We start from the raw sequence: 14882 nt of genomic DNA on the forward strand, positions 1-14882 counted from the left end.
ACTAATTAATTCTTTAAAAATAGTAGTCCCAATCCTAATGGGACTCTCCCCAAAAGTCTTAGTCTGAGTAAGACTCTTCACCAGAGCCACAATCCAATTGGACTCTTCAGACATCAAATCTGACCAAATCTTGTAATACATGTGATCCCGTAGATTTAATCATAAATTGGTAGTATAAGAACAACTTCTTATAGTAATTAATATAACTATCTAGCAATGATGATCCGACGACCAGATAGGTCGAAGTATTGCAAAGCAACCTTCTAGAATCTACTAATGTATGGTTATCGTATAATTCATCCCTTGGACCCAAATACTCAAGATGATCTATGGTTTAACTTTCAATCCTAATTTAGTCGATCACATTGTATCTCAATCTTTCAAATCTATCTTATGGATTACTCTGGTCAAAGTTTTATAGAATTGAAAGACACTGACGCATATCTTCTATTAATTCAGAGGGGTCAATTCTATTTTGACTCACACACCGACTTGATAAGTACTTGACTGCACCCAATAACCTTCTATCACTGAGTTAGAAACTTCGATGATCTAGTACTAAAGTACAGTGAGTTGCTTATAAATCACCATTGTGGTCTCAAGTCCGAGGGACACTTATACCCATACTCTTTACGAGCTACTCTTGACAGCAGAGTGCTCGCCACATGATCACGTTCGATGCGAATGTATGCCTACATTCTATCTGCATGCCATAATAGTGTCTCCATACTTCTTGATTAAGTAGATAACCAACTCATATGAAATGCAATGACCTATACTTGATAATGCTATCATCCTATTAATAGCATATCATTTGGTCACGAATATTTTTAAGGACTTAACGATAAATCCTCCTTTATCGATTAATTATAATCCTGAGGACTTCATTACAACACAAGAGTTCAAAGATAGATAATTTATAATAAAAATATTAAATAAATTTTATTAATAAAAATTTATATATAATTTACAAGATGAGCATAATCATCTAACGATTGGCTTTGGGATACATTTTCCAACAACACCCACTTGGACTAAAGCCAATCGGTAGAGTATCGAATATCCATCTTCGATTTGTGGTCATCGAACTCTTTGATTCTAAGAGTTTTAGTAAATGGGTTAGCCAGATTCTCCTTCTCATCGATCTTTTGAAGGTCGACGTCACCTCGATCCATGATGTCCCAGATAAAGTGATAGCGACGTCGAATATGTTTGGTGTACTAATGTGATCTCGACTCCTTGGCTTGAGCAATCACTCTAGTATTATCACAGTATAACAAGACAGAGCCATCAACAGAGGGTGCCACTTCGAGCTCATCGATGAATTTTTATAACTATATAGCTTCCTTCACAGCATCAGATGCTGCGATATACTATACTTCACAAACAGAGTCTACCACAGTGTGCTGTTTGAAATTTTTTCAGTAGATTGCTCTACTATTTAGGATAAAAATATAATCCGATACACTCTTACTATCATCATGGTCTAACTAAAAGCTGGAGTCAGGAAACCCCTCCAGTTTCAAGTCAGTTTCACCATACACAAGCCACTGGTCCTTAATATTTCTTAAATACTTAAGAACGATCTTTATGATCTTCTAGTGATTTTCTCCTAGATTAGACTGGTATCTGCTTACTACCTCTAGTGAGTATGCCACATCTAGCTTCATATATATCATGGCGTACATAATAGAACCCACTGCCAAAGCATATAAAACTCTACTCATACACTCTCTCTCTTGAAGAGTTATCAAACAATCTCCTTTCGAAGGAGAAATTTTTTGACCTATCGGAAGATGGCCTTTCTTGAAATTCTTCATGCTAAACCATTTCAGCATGGTATCTATGTACATGGATTGGGAGAATCCAAGCAGCCCCTTAGATCTATCCCTATAGATCTTCAACCCTAGGATGTAGGCTGCTTCTTCTAAATCCTTCATAGAGAATTGTGACAACAGCCACACTTTTATTCCTTGTAATGCAGGGACATCATTTTTTATTAAGAGAATATCATCCACATACAATATAAAAAATATAATTATTAAATCATTTGCCCACTTATATATGCAAGGTTCTTCTTCGTTCCTAATGAAGCCATATGTTCTGATCACCTTATCAAAATGTATGTTCCAACTCTAAGATGTTTGCTTCAATCCATAAATGGATCTTTGAAGCTTGCACACTTTAGACTCATCTGTGGATATGAACCCTTTAGGTTGTATTATATACACCTCTTCGCTCAGCTCTCTATTTAGAAAAGCTATCTTCACATCCATCTGCCAGACTTCATAGTCCAGGTATGTTGCTATCACAAGCATGATCCGAATGGATTTGAGCATAGCCATAGGAGAAAATATCTCATCATAGATAATACCATAATACTGATGATAACCCTTGGCAAGCAAATAGAATTTATAGGTCTCCATCTTTTCGTCTACGCCCCTCTTCCTCTTGAAGACCCACTTACACCCTATGGGTTTAACTCCTTTAAGTGGGTCAACTAATATCCATACATCATTGACCTTCATGGACTCCATTTCAAATTTCATAGCTTCAAGCTATTTGTCAGAGTCAGACCTTTGCATTGCATCCATATAGGTGATCGGATCCTCATTTTTTCTCATCGAGTTCAACAGGATCCCCATCTTGGACCAAGAAACCTAAGTATCTATCCGGTTGATGCGGTACTCTATCGGATCACCTTAAAGATGTTTGTTCATTGGATACTAGATTTGATCTCATCAAATATGGTTCATATTCAATCATTGGTGTCAGTTCTTCTACCTGTCGAACTTTGTCAAGCTCGATTTTAGAGGCACTTATTCTTTCACTAAGGAATTACTTTTTCAAAAAGTGTGCCTTACTGTTGACAAACATCTTTTATTCTACAGGCAGGTAAAAGTAATATCCTCTTATTTTCTTGGGATACACTATGAAATTACACTTATTGGATGTAGGACTGAGTTTATCAATTTGTAATCATTTAACATAAGTCAGACACCCACAGACCCAAAAGTAAGAGAGGTCCAGCCTATAACCTGACCATATCTCATATGGTGTCTTACTAACTGACTTGCTTGGTATATCATTGAGCACAAGATAGGTTGTTTCAAGTGCATATCCCCAAAAGAAGATTGGTAGAGTTGCAAACCCCATCATGGACCGAACCATATCCAACAAGCTTCGATTCCTCCTTTTCGAGACGTCATTATGCTGTAGTGTCCCTAGAGGGGTCCATTGGGAGAGAATCCCATTCTCTCCTAGATATGTCAGAAATTCACTAGAGAGATATTCACCTTCTAAGTTAGATTGAAGAGTTTTAATACTTTTTCTAGTTTATTTCCTTACTTCATTATGGAACTGTTTGAACATTTCAAACGATTCAGACTTGTGTTTCATCAAGTAGATGTATCCATACCTAGATAGGTCATCTGTGAATGTAATAAAATAGCTATACCCTCCTCTGGCATATATGCTTATGGGTCCATATACATCAGTATGTATCAGACCTAGCATATCACTGGCTCGTTCATCTTTTTCAAAAAAAGATGACTTCATCATCTTTTCAAGCAAACAAGACTCACAGGTAGGTGACGATTCATAATTATCTTTATCAAGAATTTCTTCTTGAGCTAACCTATTCATCCTGTTCTTGTTGATATAATCTAGCCTACAATGCCAAAGATAGGCATTCGTGACATCATTTATTCTAGGACGTTTATTTGAAATGTACATTATATTAGGTCTAGATACAACATAAATACCATTGTTCAACTATCTACACAAAATTGCAACACCATTCAAAATGATATTATGAAAATTTTTTTTATTAATATTTCATAATTGAAATTGGCCATAAGGCATGTAGAAATAATATTTAAAAGAAAACTAGGATAGTAAGACAGTCATCAAGAATAATGTACTGAGACTCGAATACAATCTTGATGATTCTTAAAGCTAGAATTGAAACTGATTTTCATCTCCAACGTTCAGGAATCTCTCACCATCTTCAAATCTCTTAGTGACTTAAAGATCCTGCAATGAATTGCAAATATGAATAGGGCTATCGGTATCCAATACCCAGATCATTGTATCAAAAAGAGAGAAGTTACAAGGTATTATCATATAAGTACCTTGTCCAGTAACTGATTGCTTCTTCTTCTTTGGCTTGTTCGGGTCAAGAAAAGTGATATACTGAGGATAATTCCTCTTTCAGTGATCTTGCTTCTTGCAAAAGAAGCACTCTATCTGACTTTGATCAGCCTTGAACTTGAATTTCTGAGACTGACTCCCAACACCAGGGACCTTCTTATTCTTCTTCCTTTTTTCTTTCTTAAAGGGATGATGACTATTCAAAGAAGATCCTCCCACTAGATTCACCATCTTCTTATGGAGCTAGTAATCTTTCTCAAAAGTCTATAGCAATCCGAACAAACCGTGGTAGTTGACTACAGACTTCGTCATTCTGAAATGACTGAGAAACAGCAGGTAGGACTTGGGTAGGGAGTTCAGGATCGCATCCTTCCTAGTAGTTCATGCAAGGGGAAGTAGAGTTTGCTCAATTTTTCGATCTACTTGATCATATACAATACATGATCGATAACAGATGCACCCTCCCTTATTCGGATGTTGAAAATGGTGCAACTAGTCTTGTGTCGCTCAATATCGTTAGGAGTACCAAAGAAATCTCTGAACACTTGAAGTATTTTCTCTGATTGAGCCTCTTCAAATTTTTGACTGAACTCATCGTTCATAGAGGCCCACATAATACAACGAACCATGGTGCGATCATTGAGCCACTTCTAATAAGTTTCTTGGACTACACCTTGGGCGTTGGGAGCAAGCTCCTTAGGTGTCGGATCCATTATTACATAAAGGATCCTCTCATGCTTCAGGACTATCTTTAATTTTTGATATCAATTATTGAAATTCAGTCTGATAAGCTTCTCACAATCCAATAGTAATTGAAGCGACAAGTTTGAGGCCATATCTGCACACCCAAGAAAAACACAAAACCTAATTAGTATATTAATATGTTGATCCTAAAGACATGGACTTTAGTCTAAAGGTTCTTCTCACTATTTTATACGAATTGGTAGCTTTTACCTTCAATTCGAGAAATTATCTTATTTCCTTAGCGAATAGTAGAATCTACACAGACTACATATAGGCCGAGGATGGCTCGATCAACCTATATACACCTATAGATAGGTTCTCAATCAATTATTTCTTCAAACAACTTTTAGTATTTAATTTAGCCTCAGATAATATTTCAGTAGGTGATGGGCCTCCACTGAAAGTTTTAGTCAGGTCAAACCATTAACATGAACCTACTCAGTGATTCTACCTAATGAGTGATCAGGCCTGAGGATGGCTCGATCAATCCAACCATCATCAGATAGTTCAAAGAGTCATCATATGATGAATGATAATTCCATTATTTAGAGTGAACACTAGACGGATGGTGCCTGCAATATCAATCATAAATAATAGACCTGTTATCATTTACCTTAATGGGAGACTATGATCTAGTTATTACCATAACTAGCTCATTTTAGAGACATAATAATTTAAAAGATTTAGTCAGTTTATAGAGAAAGAGAAAAGAAAAGATCAATCAGTAGACCACAATCCTCCCGCAGACTTCATCAAGTCACTGAATCAGATTATATCATGCTGATTGAACTAGCACCTAGATCAGTCGCACTGATCAACCTTAATGGAATGGGCTAACTCGAATCACTTAGTGATCTAATCAAAATCTAGTTCACCAAATTGGCCAGGTAAGTAAGATAAGTGGGAGGGTCTACTAAGCTTGTCTTAACACCATCAAAATGGCCAGATAAGCTGCTCCTAATTAAAAACCACCAATCGAAGTGTCAAACTTATCTTAGACACCAATTGGTTAACTAGTTTTGATTTGACCAACCTAATAATTCAGGTTCAACCACTGAGCGACAATCAAGGTCCATTTAGTCTACTCAAAGACATGAACTTGACCATCTATAACTATTGTATTAAAAAAATTCTAATTAATCTAATTTAATATTTGGTTAGACTTAAATAATTTCTCTACATGGTCAATCAATTCTTTGATTCTAACCTTAGGTCTAACCCAATTAAATAGATGAACCTGATTTGAGCTAACTCATACCCCATATTTTATGCAATGTCATTAGATCTAAATCATAATTCTAGATTTATGGAGTTTAATACTTAATTCTTTATTAAGTTTTGCATTAACATGATTAAAATTTTAAAAATAATTTTTTATATAAACTTTTTACATCAAATCATAAAATTTTTTAGATTAAATCTAAATTTTTATGATTTTAAATCAAAATAATTTTGATTAATCAAGATTAGATGTAACTAGCCATCTTCGCAACTTGCATCACATACAACAACACCTAGGGGTTTCAAGATCTAAGGTTTTGCAAGAAAGTAAATTTTTTCTTTTCACTTTCTTATTCATGAAAGAATAATATCCTACAAGCCAATCAAATACGAGATACGATAGGATATTTTTTATAATTTATCTTCTAGACTTATGTAATTGATATTTATATTATTAATAAAATAAGTATTTTTGATTCATTATATACTGCATCTTTTTGTTCTTAAGATTATAATGAACCTCACAGGTCTGGATAATGATTTCAGGACCGTGATGAGATCACACCAGTGAGACCTAAATCTTTGATCACTATAACCTAAAATATTTTCAGTCATTGGTTCATTGAGTCGGAGATCAATGATATCGATAAGATTGGCATATCCTATGTGTGCTCAGAAGTGAGGGTAGTTGATCTCACAACCACTTATGTGGTGACACTAATACAAAGATATGGGTGCTCATTAGAGAATGAGTTCACTGAATAGACCTACAAGAGAACATCAGATGGAGTCTTATTTACATGTCAACTGATGATTCTCTGGTGAAAGTTGTGTAAGTAATCCTTTGACCTGAGATCACTATGGTATCTTATGTATATGAATTCATATTTTGGTTAACTTCCTAACTTAATTCTTTGATCCTTATATGAGGTATTCTAGATATGGTGAAGTATGTATGAAAGTTGTGAGTGATCAATAAAAGATCAGTCACTCCTAATAAAGAGAGCGAATATCCTATGTGATCTCATAGGTCGGTGATTCTGAAAGTCTTTGGCCAAAGCAGGATGATAATTAGAAAAAAAATTTTAATGTATCATCAACTAAATCATCACCTACTGATCAAGATACACATAGATAAGTGATTGGGTTTGGCATGTATCCATGCTCACAGCTCATTTGAGATGTTGTTTGATTGAAAGATTGAATTACACAGTAGCTTGCCATTGAAAGATATTTTGATAATTTTTTATCAAAATTTTAAATCTTCTAGATAGTCATGACACATTGCTAGATATCAATCTTAACTTGTAAACTCATCAAAATTAAAAAAATTTAATTCAAAAATTAATTATGAAGAGTCCTAGTTGATTGAGACTCTTCGGGTAACCTAATCTGATCAGATTAGGGTTATGTCGAAAGTCTGGGTCTAATGGGTTACACACTTTGAGATTTGATCTTGATCTAATTTAATTAAAATTTAATATAAATTCTAAGGGTTAATTTGATATGCTAGTACATTGTATTAACCCAAGTTCCTAAATTATTTTAGATCAAAGTGTTTGAGCTAACCTAGACCAGTTATCTTTGACCTAATGAAATTGGGTCAATTTTGATTGGGTTCTTATCCAACTTGAAATAGTTTCAAGTGGAGAAAGACTCCTCTATCCCCACCAGAAGCCACACCAAAATATTAATGCCGCCCATCTCCTTTTAGCACGTAAAGATGAAGAGTCCTTCTTCATGAAGGATCTTATCTTAACACATTGCCTTAAATACTCAACCAGATCTCTTATGATTTAATGCTAAATTTATATGAGATTTTTATGAGGCATAGAAAAAGAGGAGTCCTTCTATGTGAAGGCTCTCCTATACCAAAAATAATACATAGTGAATTTATTCACCATGTGAGAAAGTGGAGCACCAAAGGTTGGCGCCCCTTGGTTCTTCTCATGTCCCTTGGTCCCCTATTTAAATGGGGCATCTCATATGGTGCAAGTGCTGGGTTTTTGGATGAAAATCAGAGATAAGTGGTGTGTAAATTAGAAAAAAAATTCTAGAAAAAATCTAAGAAAAAGATAAGAAAAAGTTGAGTGGCAAAAGTTGTAAGAATGGTGGTGAGAGAATTAACAAGTGTTGCTAGTATGCCCTAGGATTTGATTTTTTCATGTGTTGAAATCCAAAATCAAATCCTAGATTATAAGACATCTGAAGAGTATCTACTTGACATAATTTTGATGGTAAAATTGAAAGCAACTGAGCTTTGGTATGATCATTCCTCAATTTGAAGCTGGCAGTATTCTTAAAAAGATAAGGCTATGGCTGTGCACCAATAAGGAAGGACCTTGGCCAACTTCCGTGTGGATCACCATTGGAGGGCTTCTATTTTGGAGTCTTATGAAGATCACCAGTATGCCACATTATCTTTTTGGTGAAAGTAAAAATTTTATCCCTTTGCATGCTTGTTTTGTTTTGATCGATATCGATAAAGTGATTCTAGGGTTTGGGTTTTGATTTAATAGTTTTAACTGTTAAAGCTATTGATTTGTTTAGTTTTAAAATTTTAAAAATTACTTTTCACTGTGCGGTCGAAACTCAATAGTGGTATCAGAGCCACCCTTGTTAGATTCGATCAAGCAAGTGCAAAGTAGTATTGTAGAATTGTTCTTGTTCATATATTTCAAGAATATTGCTTCGATTTTTAGCATCGATCTTTAAAATCAAAAAATTATTTTTGACTTTATAAGAATCATGAACTTAAATTTTAATTATTAAATTTATAAATTTATGATAATTTGAAATTTGTCTTATCATGGTAGCTTGATGCTTAGATCGATTTATGGTTATGGGTGTTATACATGCCTAATATGATTAGGATTTGCTTTATTACTTGAATATACTTGACATAAGTTTTGTCTCCTTTTGCACACTTATATGATTTTTGGCATGATTATATGATTGCTATTATGACTTGTAGATGCATGTAAAATTACATAATATGTTTAGTATATTTTATGTAGTTGTAGTTAGGATATGCCGAGACCAGTTCAAAGACCCTCTTAAAAATTATATTAAGTTATAATATCGAGATTTACTTTCAATTCAAATGTCGAATTCGTTAAATCAATTGGTGTCGAAAAAAGTGTGAAAGATGATTTTCTAATTAAGTCTATATATTAGTCGGACCAACTTTGTTGGTGTCTAAAAAAAAGTTACGGAGAGCCTCGACCTACTGACCTGGCCAATTTAGTCTTATTGAATTTCGGACTTAGATTGATCAGTGATGTAGACATTATAAGGACCTTCCTTCAAACTTGATCAATGGAGTATGTCAAGATCTTAGTGAGCTTATTGTGCTATCCACAAGGCTTACTATAGAAATTGATATGATGTTGACCAAGTGCATATTGATGCTTATGGCATATTTGAATAGTGTTGCTTTATTGTGCTATCCACAAAGGTAGTATTGTTTAAGTATGACCATATGAGATTGAAGGGTTAACTTAACTAGAACACTATAGTTTGTTGTACTATACATAAGACTATATATGATCTAGAGGCAAGTGAGAAAAATATTGAGAATTATATAAGTACAATTGGTAAAGAGTTATCTACTCTTGAACTCATGAATGCTTGTTGTGCTATCCACAAGGTGTTTATGAGGAATAGAGATCTCAACCTCACTAAAAAATATTACTATGTTTTTTTATTTTCATACTTGAAGGTTATGAAGTTCGATAAAATAGTGAGAGACATAATTAGACAAAAGTCCTAATCTAGTTATGCATGTCATCATGAGTTGTCCGCTTATATTGTATTCTTGTTATTGTAGATTAACTATACGTGGTATCCTCACTATTACTTAGAGGCATACTAGATATAAATAAATTGACAGGATCAAACTACTTGACTGATTAAGAAACTTGAAAATTATTCTCACTCAGGAGAAAGTCTTCTATATTCTGGATATACCTGCATCCGATACGACCGTAGAAGATGCTTTCGAAGAAGAAAGGATCACATACAAGATGTGAAAAGAGGATAGTGTGACTGTCAAGTGCATCATACTTGCCTTGATGAGCAACGAGCTTTAGAGGCAAGCATGAGGACATGGATGTTCCCTCTATACTCCTTAATCCTAAGGAGTTATATGGAGAACAAAGTAGAACTACTAGATATAAGATATCTAAGCAGTTGTTCCGTGCCCGCATGACTGAAGGCACCTCTGTGCGAACGTATGTCCTAAAGATGATTGATTTGATCACTTGTCTGGGACAACTGGGTTTTGCCATGGATGGTGAACTTAGCCAAAATTTGATCTTGCAGTCTCTTCCTGACTCATTTTCTCAGTTTGTCATAAATTATCATATGAACAAACTGAACACTAGCCTGTCTAAGCTGCTGAACATGTTGAAGACAGTAGAGAGCCATTTCAAGGGCGAAAAGACTCTGGTACTTCTTGTCGATAAGATTAACAAGAAGAAAGATAAGAAGGGTTCTAAGAAAAAGATGAACCCTAAGGATGGCATCTCCAACAAAAGGATGAAGAAGGTCTCCATTGAAGGTACTTGCTATCACTATGGCAAGGAGAGTCACTGGAAGAGAATTGTAAGGAATACCTTGCAATTGTGAAACTGACAATTATTGCCAAAAGTTTGTATATGATACAAACTAATTTATTATTAAGTATTTTATTTTTAGATTTTTGGATATTGGATACACCTGTGGTTCACACCTTTATAAATCATTGCAAGAACTACAGAAAATAAAGAGTCTGAATAAAAATAACTTCGAGCTATTCGGTGCTAGTGAAGAGTCTATTTAGATCGAATCCGTAGGAACCATAGTTTTAAAATTATCTTCGAGCAAAGTTTTGAAACTAAAGACATGTTATTATATCCCTAATGTAATTAAAGATAATATTTCTATAAAATTATTATTAGAATAAGATTTTAAAATAAAAGCAAAGAATAATAGTTGTTCTATATATTTTTCTAAAGAATATTATGAAAGTACTTATATTGATAATGATCTTTTATTTCTTTCACTTAATGATAATGTACTTTATACTGATAATATTAAGAAAAGAAAGAGAGAGGATGTGAACGTCACATACCTCTAGCACTATCGACTTGGCCATATAAATAAGTCAAGAATTAACAAGTTATATAAAGATAAATTCTTTGATCCTTATGATTATGAATCATATAGAACTTGTGAGACAAGAAAAAAATGACCAAAACTATATTTACTAGATATGGAGAAAGGGCAAGTGACATATTGGACCTTATACATACTGATGTTTGTGGTCCAATGTTAATTCAAGTTAAAGGTGGATACTCTTACTTCATCATGTTTACTGATGGTAAGTCTAGGTTTGGATATGTGTATTTAATAAAATATAAATTTGAAGCTTTGATAAATTTAAACAGTATCAAAAAATATTAGAAAAACAAACTGATAAAAATATTAAAATTGTTTGATCTGATTGAGGAAGAGAATATTTATCTAGTGAATTTCTCGATTATTTAAAATAAAATAGAATACTCTCTCAATGGATACTTTCTTATACTCCATAATTAAATAAAATTATGAAAAGAAGAAATCACACCCTATTAGATATGGTATGGTCTATGATGTGTTTCACAGATCTTCCAATATCTTTCTGGGGATATGCCTCGAGGCCACAATGTATGTCTTAAATAAAGTGCCTTCCAAATCTATTCCTAGCACTCCATATGAGATATGAAAAAAAAAAAGATCTAGTCTTAAGCATCTTATGATTTGGGGTTGTCCAGCTTATGTGAAAAATATTAATAGATATAAGCTAAATGCTAGATCAGAAAAAAATAGGTTTGTGGGTTATCCTAAGGAGAGTATTGGATACTTCTACCTGAAGGAAAAGAAAATTATTTCTCTTCGAAAGGCCTAGGTTGCATCTAAAATTTTTTTTATTAATCTATATGAATAAGGATCAAATTCTTACCTGATTAGCAGTGGAACCAGAGATCAAATCTTAATTAATCTGAATTAAACCTTCAAGGAGGCCTGGATGTGTAAATCTTCTACTTCGCATGCACGCCAGACGCCACAGGAAAGTAGGATAAGCTCCAATCCAATCACCTTCGCAGTCCAATCAAATGAGGAAGGAGATGTGCTAGTGTAACACCTCACACCTGGAGGTGGGATGCCCAAGAAGAGCCCACGCCCAAGGGAGAATGGGAGGTAATAAAGGGAGAGGCCAAAGAGAAGAAGGGACCTCTCTCTCTTCTCATGCCTCTCTCTCTTTCTCTCTTCTCTCAATCTGATTTGTTTGCTATGCATCCATAGGTAGATACCCTCATTATTTATAGATGATTCTCATGACCCAATAAATATAGGAGTCCTAATACAAATCTGATTTAAATTAGTCCAATATTCATAAAAGAAGGATTCCTACATGAGATAGAATTGCCATCATATATGATAACCAATTTGCACCCACTCCCTCACCCACGTGTAGCGAAAATTTAGTGCAGGGGCAAAATGATAATTTTAAAACTTTTTTAAAATTACTATTTTACAGTGGAATTATTAATTAATCTTATTAATTAATACTAATTAATCCTACACTAGGATCTAAATATGATACAACAGCATGCATTTAAATTTGAAATTCAAATTTGAATCAATAAACCTTTTACAGTACTGTGTTCAGAACACATCACCTTTTGCTGGTAGTCGATCACCACAATCTGATCACCGTTGGGGGGTTCTGATCATCACATCGCAGCCACAAATGTCTGGCCTCTGCGGATCGTCCACACGAAGCTCCCGTCTGATCAGCTCTTCACGAATGCTAGTTCGTGATTTCACCTTTTTTATGGCAGATGTTGATCGAACTCCTTCGATCGATGTGTGTTGACTTCTCAGATGCTCCAGATCATCTACACATTTGCTTGAGAGGCTGATGGATCTCTTCTTGAAATTTGGTGGACTCACGACACTCGTGGCACACCAATCTCACTTCCCGAACCCTAGGTAGAAACCCTAGGGTACACACCAAAAACCATGCGCCCAATTTTCTCTCTTTTCTTTCTTTTTCTCTCGGAAGGTTTTGGACCTTCACCTCACACACAATCCTTCCTCATGCCCCAAAGTTTCTATCCTAAAATTTTTATGCACGTCCCACCTTTCTCCTCCTTTTAAAACAACATCGAACGTGTCTTATCCGCGTGAGAGGATAAAGATAAGTGGTTGCACATTTGAATTCAAATCAAATTTGAATTCAAATGAAAACCAACTTATCCCTATCCTTTTGGGCATGAGAAGAGAAGGGGCGTGGCTCTTTGTGCGTGGAAAATGTTTCGTGAGAAACCTTTTCTCGTGTAAGTAATGTGGCGCACAAAATGGATAAGGATGAAGGGGCAAGTGATAAGTTATCCATTCAAATTCAAACATGCTTTGAATTTGAATGGCTAACTAATTATTTTATCCATCCATATGGTGCACAAATGAGGGCGTGGGGAAGGGTTTTGCGTGAGAAAAATTTCATGAGAAGTTTCTTCTCGTGAATTCAAATGGGTGCAAGGATGTTGGGTGTCGCAGGGAATTTAAAATAAGGTGGTTTGATTCAAATTGAGCCAACCTAGTTTAAAATCGGTTAAGCACAATTAGACCAGATTAAACTCAACATAATTAGGCTTAATTAGGCTCAATAAAATTTTAATCAAATCAAGAATTAACTAAATCTAACCCCTGATCAAATCAGGGACTAAACCACCTTAGCGATTAGGTCAACATTTAACCTAATCGGGTCAATCCAAACTGAATCCAATTCAATTGGACTTGATCCAAAAATAATTACTCAATCAAATTGAGTTAATTAGTGATTAAATCACTAATTAAACCTCTCATAAATATTGAATCCAAATCCGATGGGCAATCAGGCATCAGAGACCATCGATATGAAACCCTGATCAAAGAGTTCAAATTTCAAATTCAAAATTTGAAATTCAAAATTTTGACCTCGGTACCCAAAATATGTGGAACTCATGATCAGAGAATCCTAATTCTCAATCATAGAGTCCCAGATAGATAAGACTCATAATCAGCCATCAGATCAGAAAGGAACCTCTAATGTGTGTGACCCTGCAGGTTCGAACCTAAGCCGGTAGCATAGGAACCAATTCCTGTACTAATCGAAGTGACCATCTAGCAATGGTACCCGATGACCGGATAGGTTGAATAATCGCAATCGCAACATTCAGAACCTACGTGAATATGGTTACCGTATAATTCATCTCTTTTGACCCCTGTGTTTAGGATGACTCAGGGTTAAACTATCAACCCTGATGATATCATCCGAATCGTGCTCAACTCAATTAGTCCTGTGACTCCTCACTAGGATTACCCTGGTCAAGATTTTGCTAAATTGAAACACGACTGTACACTGCTCCTAAACTGGAGTGGTCAATCCCATCTTGACACACGAACCGACAAGTCAAGTACTTGACTACACCCAGCAGCCTTCCGTCATTAAATTAAAAATTCAGGTAGTCTAGTGCCTAAGTGCAGTGAGTTGCTTGCAAGTCACCGTGGCGGTCTCAGGTCGGAGGGATATTTATACCCATATCCCATCGGAGCAAATCTTGACAGCAGAAGTAGCTCCAAGTTGGTCACGTTCAGTGCAGATGTACCATTACATCTCACCTGTATGCCATACCAGTGTCTCCACACTCTTTGGTTATGAGGACAACCAACCCATATAGCACACAAGACCTATGCTC

This window comes from Elaeis guineensis, chromosome 10, assembly GCF_000442705.2.
Source record: "Elaeis guineensis isolate ETL-2024a chromosome 10, EG11, whole genome shotgun sequence".
Taxonomy (NCBI): domain Eukaryota; kingdom Viridiplantae; phylum Streptophyta; class Magnoliopsida; order Arecales; family Arecaceae; genus Elaeis; species Elaeis guineensis.